This window comes from Hyla sarda, chromosome 3, assembly GCF_029499605.1.
Source record: "Hyla sarda isolate aHylSar1 chromosome 3, aHylSar1.hap1, whole genome shotgun sequence".
Taxonomy (NCBI): Eukaryota; Metazoa; Chordata; class Amphibia; order Anura; family Hylidae; genus Hyla; species Hyla sarda.
In genome coordinates, this window is record NC_079191.1 from 328752301 (window position 1) to 328765789 (window position 13489).

Consider the following 13489-nt stretch of genomic DNA (forward strand, 5'->3'; position numbering starts at 1 on the left):
GTGAACATGGGTGACAGGAGGGTGGATGAGGGTGACAGGAGGGTGAACAGGGGTGACAGGAGGGTGAACAGGGGTGACAGGAGGGTGGATGAGGGTGAACATGGGTGACATGGGTGACAGGAGGGTGGACAGGGGTGACAGAGGGGTGGACAGGGGTGACAGGAGGGTGGACAGGAGTGAAAGGGATGACAGGAGGGGGTGAACATGGGTGACAGGAGGGGTGAACATGAGTGACAGGAGGGGGTGAACATGGGTGACAGGAGGGGTGGACGGGAGTGAAAGGGATGACAGGAGGGTGAACATGGGTGTGAACAGGGGTGACAGGAGGGTGGACAGGGGTGACGGGGGTGGTGAACATGGGTGACAGGAGGGTGAACATGGGTGACAGGAGGGTGGACGAGGGTGACAGGAGGGTGGACAGGGGTGACAGGAGGGTGAACAGGGGTGACAGGAGGGTGAACATGGGTGACAGGAGGGTGGACGAGGGTAAAAGGAGGGGGACAGGGGTGACAGGGGGGGTGGACAGGGGTGACAGGGGGGGTGGACGGGAGTGAAAGGGATGACAGGAGGGTGAACATGGGTGACAGGAGGGTGGATGAGGGTGACAGGAGGGTGAACAGGGTGACAGGAGGGGGAACAGGGGTGACAGGAGGGTGGATGAGGGTGAACATGGGTGACATGGGTGACAGGAGGGTAGACAGGGGTGACAGAGGGGTGGACAGGGGTGACAGGAGGGTGGACGGGAGTGAAAGGGATGACAGGAGGGGGTGAACATGGGTGACAGGGGGGGTGAACATGAGTGACAGGAGGGGGTGAACATGGGTGACAGGAGGGGTGGACGGGAGTGAAAGGGATGACAGGAGGGTGAACATGGGTGTGAACAGGGGTGACAGGAGGGTGGACAGGGGTGACGGGGGTGGTGAACATGGGTGACAGGAGGGTGAACATGGGTGACAGGAGGGTGGACGAGGGTGACAGGAGGGTGGACAGGGGTGACAGGAGGGTGAACAGGGGTGACAGGAGGGTGAACAGGTGTGACAGGAGGGTGGACAAGGGGGACAGGAGGGTGGACAGGGGTGACAGGAGGGTGAACAGGGGTGACAGGAGGGTGAACAGGTGTGACAGGAGGGTGGAGGAGGGTGACAGGAGGGTGAACAGGGGTGACAGGAGGGTGGACAGGGGGGGGTGGACAGGGGTGACGGGGGTGGTGACCATGGGTGACAGGAGGGTGGACGGGAGTGAAAGGGATGACAGGAGGGTGAACATGGGTGACAGGAGGGTGGACAGGGGGGTGGACAGGGGTGACAGAGGGGTGGACATGGGTGACAGGGGGATGGACGGGAGTGAAAGGGATGACAGGAGGGATGAACATGGGTGACAGGAGGGGGTGAACATAGGTGACAGGAGGGGTGAACATGGGTGACAGGAGTGGGTGAACATGGGTGACAGGGGGGGTGAACATGGGTGACAGGAGGGTGGATGAGGGTGAACATGGGTGACAGGAGGGTGGACAGGGGGGGGTGGACAGGGGTGACAGAGGGGTGGACAGGGGTGACAGGAGAGTGGACAGGGGGGGTGGACATGGGTGACAGGAGGGTGGACGGGAGTGAAAGGGATGACAGGAGGGTGAACATGGGTGACAGGAGGGGGTGAACATGGGTGACAGGAGGGGGAGAACATGGGTGACAGGAGGGTGGACAGGGGTGACAGGAGGTTGGACAGGGGTTTCAGGAGGGTGGACAGGGGGTGGATATGGATGATGGGGGGTGGTGAACATGGGTGACAGGAGGGTAAACATGGGTGACAGGAGGGTGGATGGGAGTGAAAGGGATGACAGGAGGGTGGACAGGGGTGTGAACATGGGTGACAGGGGGGGTGGATATGGGTGACAGGGGGGATGGATATGGGTGACAGGGGGGGTGGACATGGGTGACGGGGGTGTGTGGACATGGGTGACAAGGGTGGGGTGGACATGGGTGACAAGGGGGTTAGCAGACTGGGTGACAAGGGGGGGGCAGACTAGGTGACAAGGGGGGGCGGACTGGGTGACAAGGGGGGGCGGACTGGGTGACAGGGGGGGCGAACATGGGTGACAAGGGGGGGTAGACATGGGTGACGGGGGGTGGACTGGGTGACAGGGGGGGCGGACTGGGTGACAGGGAGGGCAGACTGGGTGACAGGGGGGGGCGGACTGGGTGACGGGGGGCAGACTGGGTGATGGGGGGGCGGAAATGGGTGACAGGGGAGGGCCGACTGGGTGACAGGGGAGGGCGGACTGGGTGACAAGGGGGGGCGGATTGGGTGACAGGGGGGCGGACTGGGTAATAGGGGGGGCGGACTGGGTGACTAAGCCTGTCAAGTAAATAAAATAAAAAAAACAACACATTTAAAAAAAATGTTATTCCAAAAAAACACTCCCCCAAAAGTCCTCATTAACCATTTTATTAAAATTAAACCAAAAAAATGCTGATCACTGTACTCCCCTGAATCTAAAGTAATCCACAAGATACACAGATCTGAAATGAGAAGAAAAAAAATTAGTTAGTACATTTAGGGGAAAAAAAGCGGTAAGAAATGTAAAAAAAAAACAAAAAACATATATATTTATATATATATATATATATATATATATATCACACATTTTTTTCAAAGCTTCAAATTTGTGTTCTGAAGTCATTTATTGGTTTTTGCTTATGTATGCTAAAAAAAAATGGTATTCAAAAGTGATTTATTGGTTATTGCTTATGTGAGCCAAATTTATCAACCCACCATGATAGTATAATAAATGTGTCACACATGAGCAAAACCAAAAGCAAGAAAAAAATGCCTACAGAACATGCTTACCAAAGCAACTATGATAAATGTCCCCCTATATGACTCCAGTCGGCTTATGCAAATGAATGAGACTCCTGTCCTGTTCAACCATGTTTTTTAAACATTAACCAAGTGGTCCAAATTTAACATTGGATCTGAATAAGACTTATTAATTTGTATGGTCATGTTTACATTGGTTTGTTTGTTTTCTTTGGATTGTGTTCAAATTAATATCCTTTTTTTTTGTCCTTGAGCTGTGTTCACATTGATCTGTTTTCTTTTCTTGGGCTGTGTTCATGTAGATCTGTCTTTTTTTTTTTTTTTTTTTATGGTATGAATACAACTGTAATATTATCAATACCAGCATGATACCGATCAATTCTTTCTAATGATGTGGCTTTATTAATATGTATTTCTTTATTAGTAGAATGATAGCAACAACTGAGGCCAGTTTTCCCTCCTGCTATTCGGTGAGGTTTTATTATATACCGTAGTTACGTCAGTAACATGTGACTTGTTTGTAAAGTATGTTGACGTGTCCTTGTGTATGTAGAAACATTCTATGACTAAGTGCATTGTACATGAAATGCATAAGATGTATGTATTGCTCCTGTACATGTCCTTCATGCAATATTGATCCATAATAAAGCAATAACCTTTACGACTCTACACATTGGTGCTGGATAATCCTTGTCTTCTGTTCCTTTTGTGATGCCAGGGGCATAACCAGCGGAGGTTTTGAACAGGTGTTTGGAGTGTGGACAGGGTGAGCTGTTTGTTTTATTCAAGCATATATTCAAATTGTGTAACAGAAAAACTTTCTTTTTAGCAACCAATCAGAACTCATATATGTATTATTGCTTTGGTATTGACACATGATTGTATAATTTCCTCACACAGCTGTTGCCTGGTGATTTTATTCTGCCCTACTTTAATCCCTGGGGGTATCTACGTACTGGGAGCCATTAATACTAACCAGGTAGATAAAACTATAAATTAGTAACTTTAGCACTTACTGTTTTAAAAATATTTGAGGAAATAAGGGACTATATACAGGTGTAAGTGACAAAAAATTAAGTTGTAAGCGATAGGCAGCATGGTGGCTCAGTGGTTAGCACTGTTGCCTTGCAGTGCTGGGGTCCTTGGTCAGAACCACATCAAGGGCAACATCTGCATGGAGCTTGTATGTTCTCCTTGTGTTTGTGTGGGTTTTCTCCCACCTTCCAAAACATACTGAATTTTGGAACAGGGACCAAAGGCTGTCTGGGTATGCTGGGAGTTTTAGTTTTGCTGCCTGGAGGTACACTGGTTGGCAAAAAGTAATCTCAAGGAATGGGTGCTTTCAATGGCCCACTTTGTGATATTTTCCTTATAGGGGAAAGATCAATGTAGGAAAGGATTATTTACAGTTAGTGAAGAAAAATCTTCTACCACATGAGGTTGTTTTAGTAAGTACATTGACAGCAATAAACCCTTAAAAGGGTACTCCGGCGCTAAGACATCTTATTCCCTATCCAAAGCATAGGGGATAAGATGCCTGATTGTGGGGGTCCCGCCGATGGGGACCCACGTGATCTTCCATGCCGCACCCCGTTAGAATCAGCCCCCGGAGCGTGCTCGCTCTGGGTCTGATTACTGGCGATCACGGGGATGGAGCATAGTGATGCCACAGCTGTCACACCCCCTCCATAGGCATGCATTGAGGGGGCGGAGCGTGATGTCACACGGGGCGGAGCCGTGACGTCCCTATGCTCCGTCCCCGTGATCGCCAGTAATCAGACCCGGAGCAAGCACGCTCCGGGGGCTGATTCTAATGGAGTGTGGCGTGGAAGATTGCGGGGGGATAAGATGTCTTAGTGCCGGAGTACCTCTTTAAAGGAACTGCCCTTTCTATGGCTTGAAGGACATGAAACATTTTCATTTTTTTTTTCATCGCAGCATTCTGGATTCCAACATAATTTTTCACCTTCATAGCCCAATGCAAAAAATATTACATGTGAATCAATCCACGATTGTACAGTGAAAAGTATTCTGTATAAAACATACAGAAGATAACTGTGTATAGTGTGTTAGTTATGATAGCAATGTAAATCATTAATATGCATGGACATGATGAATATGATAAATGTTTGCAGTCTTTTATATTGCAGCATTGTAAATGTAAATGTCAGGACTACATTCTCTAGAAACAACACGGGAATGGTGTAATTACCCAGACCCCCTGGATCATCTATAGAGAAGCTTTATTAGACAGCAGCTTTCTTAACTACTCTAATTAAAGTAGGAAATTGCTTCATAATGACAGTCAGTGAAAACAATATTAGTGAAAATTGATGACTGATCGTGTAAGTATCCTGTGTAACAAGGTGGAGATTAATATTTGAATTCAAATTGCTAGAGATAGACACAGATACCGTACAATTCCCAAGGGAAATCTGGCTCATCAACAATTTATTTGATCAATTAAGTGACAAAATTTGGCTTTACCTAGAATCTAGAGTTGGGAATGCTCCTACTTTCATTTAGGGTGAAAAATGAACATTTTGTAGTATGTATTTTGATTTGTTTTTCTATCTATCAGCGTCAGTTTCATTCCATTATGCAATGTTTTTAATGAAATTTCTCCCATCACCCCCATTCCCCTGATAGTGTATCTATTTTGGAAGAGGAAAAAAGAAAACAGGTGTCGATTTAATCATATTCATCATAGTACCTGCCTGGATGTTTTCATGTATAAGAGCATCTCAGATCTAGTATAATAAATATTCTTCGACGATATCTATTTTATTCTACCACAATTTTTTACATCACTCACCACTATGGTGAATGTTGATTTATTTCCTCTTTGTATACACATTACCTTTTAGGGGTACGGCCATATCCGGTTTGAGAATTGGACAAACGGCTGCTGCCATATCCCCACTGGACTTGTGCCGTACCCTTATTAATTTCAATGTGTTGGACAGAGTCAGATAGTAACTCCGATCTGCTCATTTTTGAACCGTATCGGTTTTTGCTGCCAGATTTAAAAACCATGGTCTGCTGCTTTTTCAGTCTGGCAACAAAAACTGATACGGTTGAAAAATAAGCAGATCCGAGTTACTATCTGACTCCGCTCGATGCATGAATTGGGTGCAGTGGGGATATGGCAGCAGCCGGTTTTTAAATTCTCCCACCAGATCCAACTGCTGTATCCCAAAGTCATGATGTGAATGCACCCTTAGTCTGATGCGCATGTCAACTTCTGAATCTGTAAAGCAGAACTGGGAGGAGAAGTTGAGCCTGGGAAATCACACACACAAATACACACACACACACACACACAATTCATTCGAAAAGTCTTCAGAACTTTTTTCTTTTAACATTTTTGTCTTGTGAGAAAATAAAAATGTAAGATTTATCCTATCATTTTGCACTCAATACTCAATAATATGTGAAAACAGAATGTTAAACATTTTGAAAATATATTGAAAAGGATAAATTAACCCCTTCCCGCTATAGGACGTATGCATACATCCAATCATCCAACACGTTTGCGCAATTGGACGTATGCATACGTCATAGCGATCTCCTGCACTGCCGCGGGCAGCGCAGGAGATCGGCTACGGGACCCAGCTGTTAATCACAGCCAGACTCCCGCTGAAGCTGCCGGAGCCGCGATCGCGCTGGTCCCGGCAGTATTAACCCCCTAGATGCCGTGATCAATCCTGATCACGGCATCTATGGTGTTGACAGGGGGATTGCTCTCCCTCTGTTCTCCAATCGCTGATACCATCGCAGGTCACCGTTGGTTGCTATGGCAGCAGGAGGTCAGATCATGACCTCCTGTCTGCCGGCTACGGATGCCTGTGAGATCCAGCCAGAGGCTCATCAGGTCATACTGTGCTGCAGTACAAATGTATTGCAGCATAGCATAACCTGTAAAAAGTGTAAAAAATAAAATAAAAAGTTCTTCAATAAAAGTATGAAGTGTAAAAAATAAATAAAAAAATGCCCCTTTCCCAATAAAAGCCCTGTATTATCACAAAAAAAAGATCAAAAACACAAATCATATACATAATAGGTATTGCTATGTCTGTAATGACGTGTACTATAAAACTATAATGTAAATTATCCCGCACGGTGATATTTGCCAATTTTGGTACAAATAGTGGAATTAAAAAGATCAAAAGGTAGCGCGTAGCACAAAAATGATACTAATAAAAAGTAAAAATCATCCTGCAAAAAAGAATCCCTTTTTCAATGGCGTCAGATGAAAAATAAAAAAGTTACGGCTGTTGGAAAATGAATGGCAGAAAAAGAATTTTGCTCAGAAATGGAAAAATAACATAGAAAGCTATTTAAAATGGGTATCGCCATAATCGTACTGACCCACAGAATAAATATAACATCACTTTTACCGCAGTGTACACAGTTTTTCACAAAAAATGCTGCATGTGTCAACAAAAATGCAACACTTATATAAAGTACAGTATGTCACAAAAAACATTCTCAGAATCACTCTGCTCAGAAAAAGCATTCTGAAGTTATTACCATTTAAAGAGATACATGTCAAATAAAAAAAAAAAAAGAGCCTGGTCATTGAGGTAAAAAATGTATCCGTCCGTAAGGGGTTAAAGGGGTATTCCATAAAAAAAAAAAAGAAAAAAATGTCATACCAACTGGCCCCAGAAAGTTAAACAGATTTGTAAATGACTTCTATTAAAAAATCTTAAGCCTACCAGTACTTATCATCTGCTGAAGTTGAATTGTTCTTTTCTGTCTGACAACAGTGCTCTCTGCTGACACTTCTGTAAATCTGGACTATCCCTTTAACATTCTACATACTGTAGATATATGTATTTAGATTCTTTGCTGTGATACTTGCATTTCCAATTTCTCTTCATCATCTCTGAGACATTTCTTCACCTTGATTGGAGTCACCTGTGGTAAATTAATCTGATTGGACAGGATTTGGACACACCCCTGTGTATATAAGGACTCACAGCTGACAATGGATATCCGAGCAATAAGCAAGCCAGGAGGTGGAAAGAATTGCTTGTAGAGCTCAGAGACAGGATTGTGTAGAAGCACAGATCTGGAGTAGGGCATAAAATAAATCCTGCTGCACTTACATTGCCAAAAGCACAGTGGACTCCATAATTTCTAAATTAAAGAAGCTTGAAACAACCAGGACTCTTCCTACAGTTTGCTGTCTGACCAATCTAAGTAATAGGGGAGAAAGGGCCTTGGTAAGAGCAGGGATGAAGAACCCAAAGTAGGTCTGGCTGAGCTCCAAAGATCCTGTGTGCCGTTGGGAGAAACCTCCAGAAGGTCAACCATCCCTGCAGCACCCAATATATTCTTTATGGTGGAGTGTTCAGAAAGAAGCCTCTACTCGGTAAAAGACACATGAAAGTTCACCTGGAGTTTGCAAAAAGCACCTAAAGAAATTTCAGACTGATGAAACCAAGATTGAACCTTGCCTCACTTCCAAGCATGATGTCTAGAGAAATCCTGGCACTGCTCAATACCTGCCCAATACCATCCCTACAGTGAAGCATGGTGGAGGAAGCATTATGCTGTGGGTAAATTTTTCAATTGCTGGGACAGGGAGACTGGTAGGGTTTGAGGGAAACCTAAATGGAACAGATTACAGAGACTAAGCCAAAGGTTCACCTGCCAATAGGGCAATGATCCTAAGCAAACACCTAAGAAAACACAGGAGTTTGGTTGGACAACTCTGTAAATATACTTGAGTGGCCCTGTCAGAGCCCTTACTTTCTGTCTGTATGGGGGAGAGCAAAGCTTAACAGATCCACTCTCCCTCTGGGACTGGAACATGCCACTGCCACTTGAGGCAAGATGTTCATCTCACTTTATGGCAGATGCGGCTCTGAGATGTCATATTTATTGAAATAGCTTAAAGGGGTATTCCGGCCCTAAGACAACTTATCCCCTATTCGCCGCTGGGGACCCCCCGCAATCTCTCATGCAGCACCCACCTGTGTGAGCTGCCAGGCAGCACTGGAGGCTCCGAGTCTGAAGCCTCATGACTACGGGGCCGGAGTATCGTGATGTCACGACTCCGCCTCGTATGACATCAAGCCCACCACTCAATGCAAGTCTATGGGAGGGGGCATGACAGCCGTCACGCCCCCTCACATAGACTTGCATTGAGGGGGCTGGGCGTGATCTCATGATACTCCGGCTCCATAGTCGTGAGGCTTCAGACTCGGAGCCTCCAGCACTGGAGTGCAGCTCACACAGGTGGGTGATGCATGAGAGATTGCAAGGGTCCCCAGCGGTGGGACCCCCGGGATCAGACATCTTATCCCCTATCCTTTGGATAGGGGATAAGATGCCTTAGAGCCGGTGTACCCCTTTAAAACTAACCTGGAAAGTAAGAAACTAACTAACCTGGAAATATAGGTTACTGGGGATGGGTTGATGATCCAAAAATGTATTCTGAATTGAACTATCATGAAAAGAAAAAATGGCAGGCTGTTCACCAACACTAAACCAAATATACTGTGTTATAATGCCTGTGAAAAGCATTAAAATGAGGGGTTACTAACTTTAATTGGTCAAATATTGCCATAGTTATGGGTCTTTATGTTTCTATTTCTATTGCACAGCTGTGCGCAATGGAGGCAGGGAGCCAGCTTGCCACACTCCCCTGCCTCCTCATTATTACCCACTCTGCCTGCCCCTGTAATAAATATGCAAATTTATTCACTCTAACGTCATTAGAGCAGAGTGCAGACACTGGTAGGCTTGCACATCCTAGCGGCGTGTGCATAATTATAACAGGTTTGGACAAAGCAGAAATATTGAGGAGGCAGAGCTGGGGAATTGAAATAGAAGAATGAAGACACATAACTCTCGAAATATTTGGCCAATTAACATAACTAATCACTCATTTTAATGCTGTTCATCTGCACTATAACCTAGTATATTTGGTTTAGTGCAGGTGAACAACCTGCAGTTTCCCTTTAAAGGGGTACTCTGCCCCTAGACATCTTATCCCCTATCCACAGGATAGGGGATAAGATGTCAGATCGCCAGGGTCCCACTGCTGGGGACCCCCGGGATCTCCACTGCGGCACCCCGCTATCATTACTGCACTGAGCGAATTCTCTCTGTGCATAATGACAGGCAATACAGGGGCCGGAGCATCGTTACGTCACGACTTTGCCCCTCGTGACATCATGGCCCGCCCCCTAAATACAAGTCTATGGGAGGGGGCGTATAATTCGTCACGCCCCCTGCCATAGATGTTACGATTCGGCAGGCTGGATGTGGATCCTCTGTGTCAGCAAGGGATAGGCGTGGACCGTGTCGGTGGACCGGTTCTAGGGTTGCTACTGGTTTTCACCAGAGCCCGCCGCAAAGCGGGATGGTCTTGCTGCGGCGGTAGCAACCAGGTCGTATCCACTGGCAATGGCTCAACCTCGCTGACTGCTGAGAAGGCATAGGACAGAAGGACTAGGCAGAGGCAAGGGCAGACGTAGCAGAAGGTCGGGGCAGGCTGCAAGGTTCGTAGTCGATGAGGATAGCAGGAGATCTGGAACACAGGCTTTGGACAACACTAAACGCTTTCACTGGCACAAGGCAACAATATCCGGCAAGGAAGTGCAGGGGAAGTGAGGTAATATGGACAGGGATCAGGTGGAAGCTAATTAGGTTGATTGGGCCAGGCACCAATCATTGGTGCACTGGCCCTTTAAATCTTAGAGAGCTGGCACGTGCGCGCCCTAGAGAGCGGAGCCGCGCACACCAGAACATGACAGCCGGGGACCGGGACGGGTAAGTGACTTGGGATGCGATTCGCGAGCGGGCGCATCCTGCTATGCGAATCGCATCCCCGCCGGCAATGTCAGTGCAGCGCTCCCGGTCAGCGGGTCTGACCGGGGCGCTGCAGAGAGAGAGACGCCGCGAGCGCTCCGGGGAGGAGCAGGGACCCGGAGCGCTCGGCGTAACAATAGACTTGCATTAAGGGGGCGGGCTGTGATGTCACGAGGTGCGGAGCCATGACATCATGCTGCTCCGTCCCCTGTATTGCCCATCATTACGCACAGAACAAACTCGCTCTGTGCAGTAATGATAGCGCGGTGCCGCAGCGGCGATCCCGGGGGTCCACAGCAGCGGGACCCCGGTGATCTGACATCTTTTCCCCTATCCTTTGGATAGGGGATAAGATGTCTAGGGGCGGAGTACCCCTTTAATGTTTTTAAATTCTCATTGGAGAAAGAGCTGAACTGAAAAGCATAACAGAAAACAATTATCACTCTAATGCTACCTGAATCATGAGTCATTGGGGTAGTCCTCGGTGGCTTCTTCCTTCCACAGCAGCATTGAGAGATAGCTCTCACCCTGTTGAGTATGGAAGAGATCTGTTAATCAAGGCTGGTGGGGAAGGGAGAAGCCAATGGTGGCCAGGATTGCACTGACAACATAATAAAGTGATGACAGGGACCCTATATAGGGGTATTCCAGTGTTCAAAATTATAATATTTTTTTTCTGGGGCTGGTGAAAAAAAAAATACTTATCTACCCCTGGTCTACCTGGGGTCCCCTAATGCCAATTTCTCCTCCCTTCTTCCAAATCGAGAGCCTGCTCAGTCAAGCACTTGCCAAGATGGGACACTGCTTCACACAGTGATTGGCTTAGTGGGCAGGTTCTGCTCCCTGATATCTCATTTCAGAAGCGGGCAGGAGAGATGGGCATCAGGAGACCAGAAGGAGCCAAACCAGAGCTGCAGGAGACTGAAAGTAGAAAAGTGTGTGTGTGTGTGTGTATATATATATATATATATATACACACACCAGGCCCAGCAATAGAAAAATTATTTTAACCAGAATATCTGTTTAAATTCTTAAATGTTTATTTTCTTGGTACCCAAAGGTAAACAGATTGTTTGCTTTGCTGGACATAAAAAAAAAACATTTCTATGTAATAAAACATTTAGAATGAATCTAATCATGTTTTCTGTACATTAATGATTTGTTGTATAACTATGAATTTATGAATTCTCTACAATACATCAGAATGATTTTAAAAAGGTCATCCACTTTGCACAGTACCTACAATTTAGTGTGGTATAAAAGTGGCATATGCAACTTTTTATTGCAAATACAACCTAATATTTCAAAGCAATCATTGTATAGAAGGCAATGCTATTATAAGAATGAACAATAGGTTACATCATAGTCTATACATTTCAAAGGAAAATAAATCAAGAAACAGGTTTTAGATTCATTTCACATTTACCTTCATTTCTAGGTATAATGCGTAGAGATACTGAATGTTGAAAAATCATCACAAGGAACTGGAGGAAAATCAGACATTCTTTTGTCTTTCTACTTCAAACAGTCAAGTGTTTGCTCTGTATTTTCTGCTCAGTAATATTTGCAGACTGAGAAGGGGTATTACCAGGGCCGCCATCAGGGGGGGTACAACCAATACACCTGTAAGGGGCCCGGAGCTTCAGGGAGGCCCAGCCGGCCCTGTACTTTTCTTTTTTAAGCTTGTCAGTGAGTGACTGCTGGGGGCCCGCCACTGTACACTGCTCGCTGACTGATTGACTGACTACATACAGTCAGTCAATCAGTCAGAATCCTTTGAAAAGGTGGCGGGCCCCCTCAAACACTGTGCCGACCCTACCGGGGGACCCGGTGCACATATGATAAGGCAACGAGTCTTGCCCCGTCACTAAACTGGTACTTACATCTGCCTGTGGGGACTTGCTGGCGGAGGCGCGCACAGTGAGCGACGTCATCGCAAGCGCCGCAACGCCAACGTCCTGCGTGGCGCGTGCGATGACGTCACTTATAGCACGCACCTCTGCCAGGAAGTCCTCGCAGGCAAATGTAAGTAGCGCAGGTCGTGTGAGTGAGAGTGTGTGTGTGTATGCGCATGCGTGTGTGTGTGCGTGCGTTGGGGGGGTGCTTCCTAATGTGGGGAATTTATGCTACACTACCTAATGTGGGGAATTTATGCTACACTACCTAATGTGTGGAATTTATGCTACACTACCTAATGTGGGGAATTTATGCTATGCTACCTAATGTGGAGAATCTATGCTATGCTACCTAATGTGAGGAATTTATGCACTACGCTACATAATGTGGGGAATCTATGCTACACTACCTAATGTGGGGAATTTATGCTATGCTACCTAATGTGGGGAATCTATGTTATGCTACCTAATGTGGGTAATGTATGCTACGCTACCTAATGTGGGGAATTTATGCTACACTACCTAACGTGGGGAATTTATGCTACACTACCTAATGTGGGGAAAATATGCTACCTAATGTGGGGAAACTATGCTACTTAATGTGGGGAAACTATGCTATGTTACCTAATGTGTGGAATCTATGCTACCTAATTTGGGGAAACAATGCTATGCTACCTAATGTGGGGAAACTATGTTACGCTACCTAATGTGGGGAAACTATTCTACGCTACCTAATGTGGGGAAACTATGCTACCTAATGTAGGGAAACTATGCTACGCTACCTAATGTGGGGAAACTATGCTTCCTAATGTGGGGGAACTGCTGCCTACCTAATGCAGATTAATGTGAGTTGCAGTTCAATTTTATGGCATAGTACTTTTTTTTTGGGGGGGGGGAGGGGGAGTGGGAGCCCAGGCAGATTCTTTGCACAGGGGCCCTCTGCTGTCTGTGCC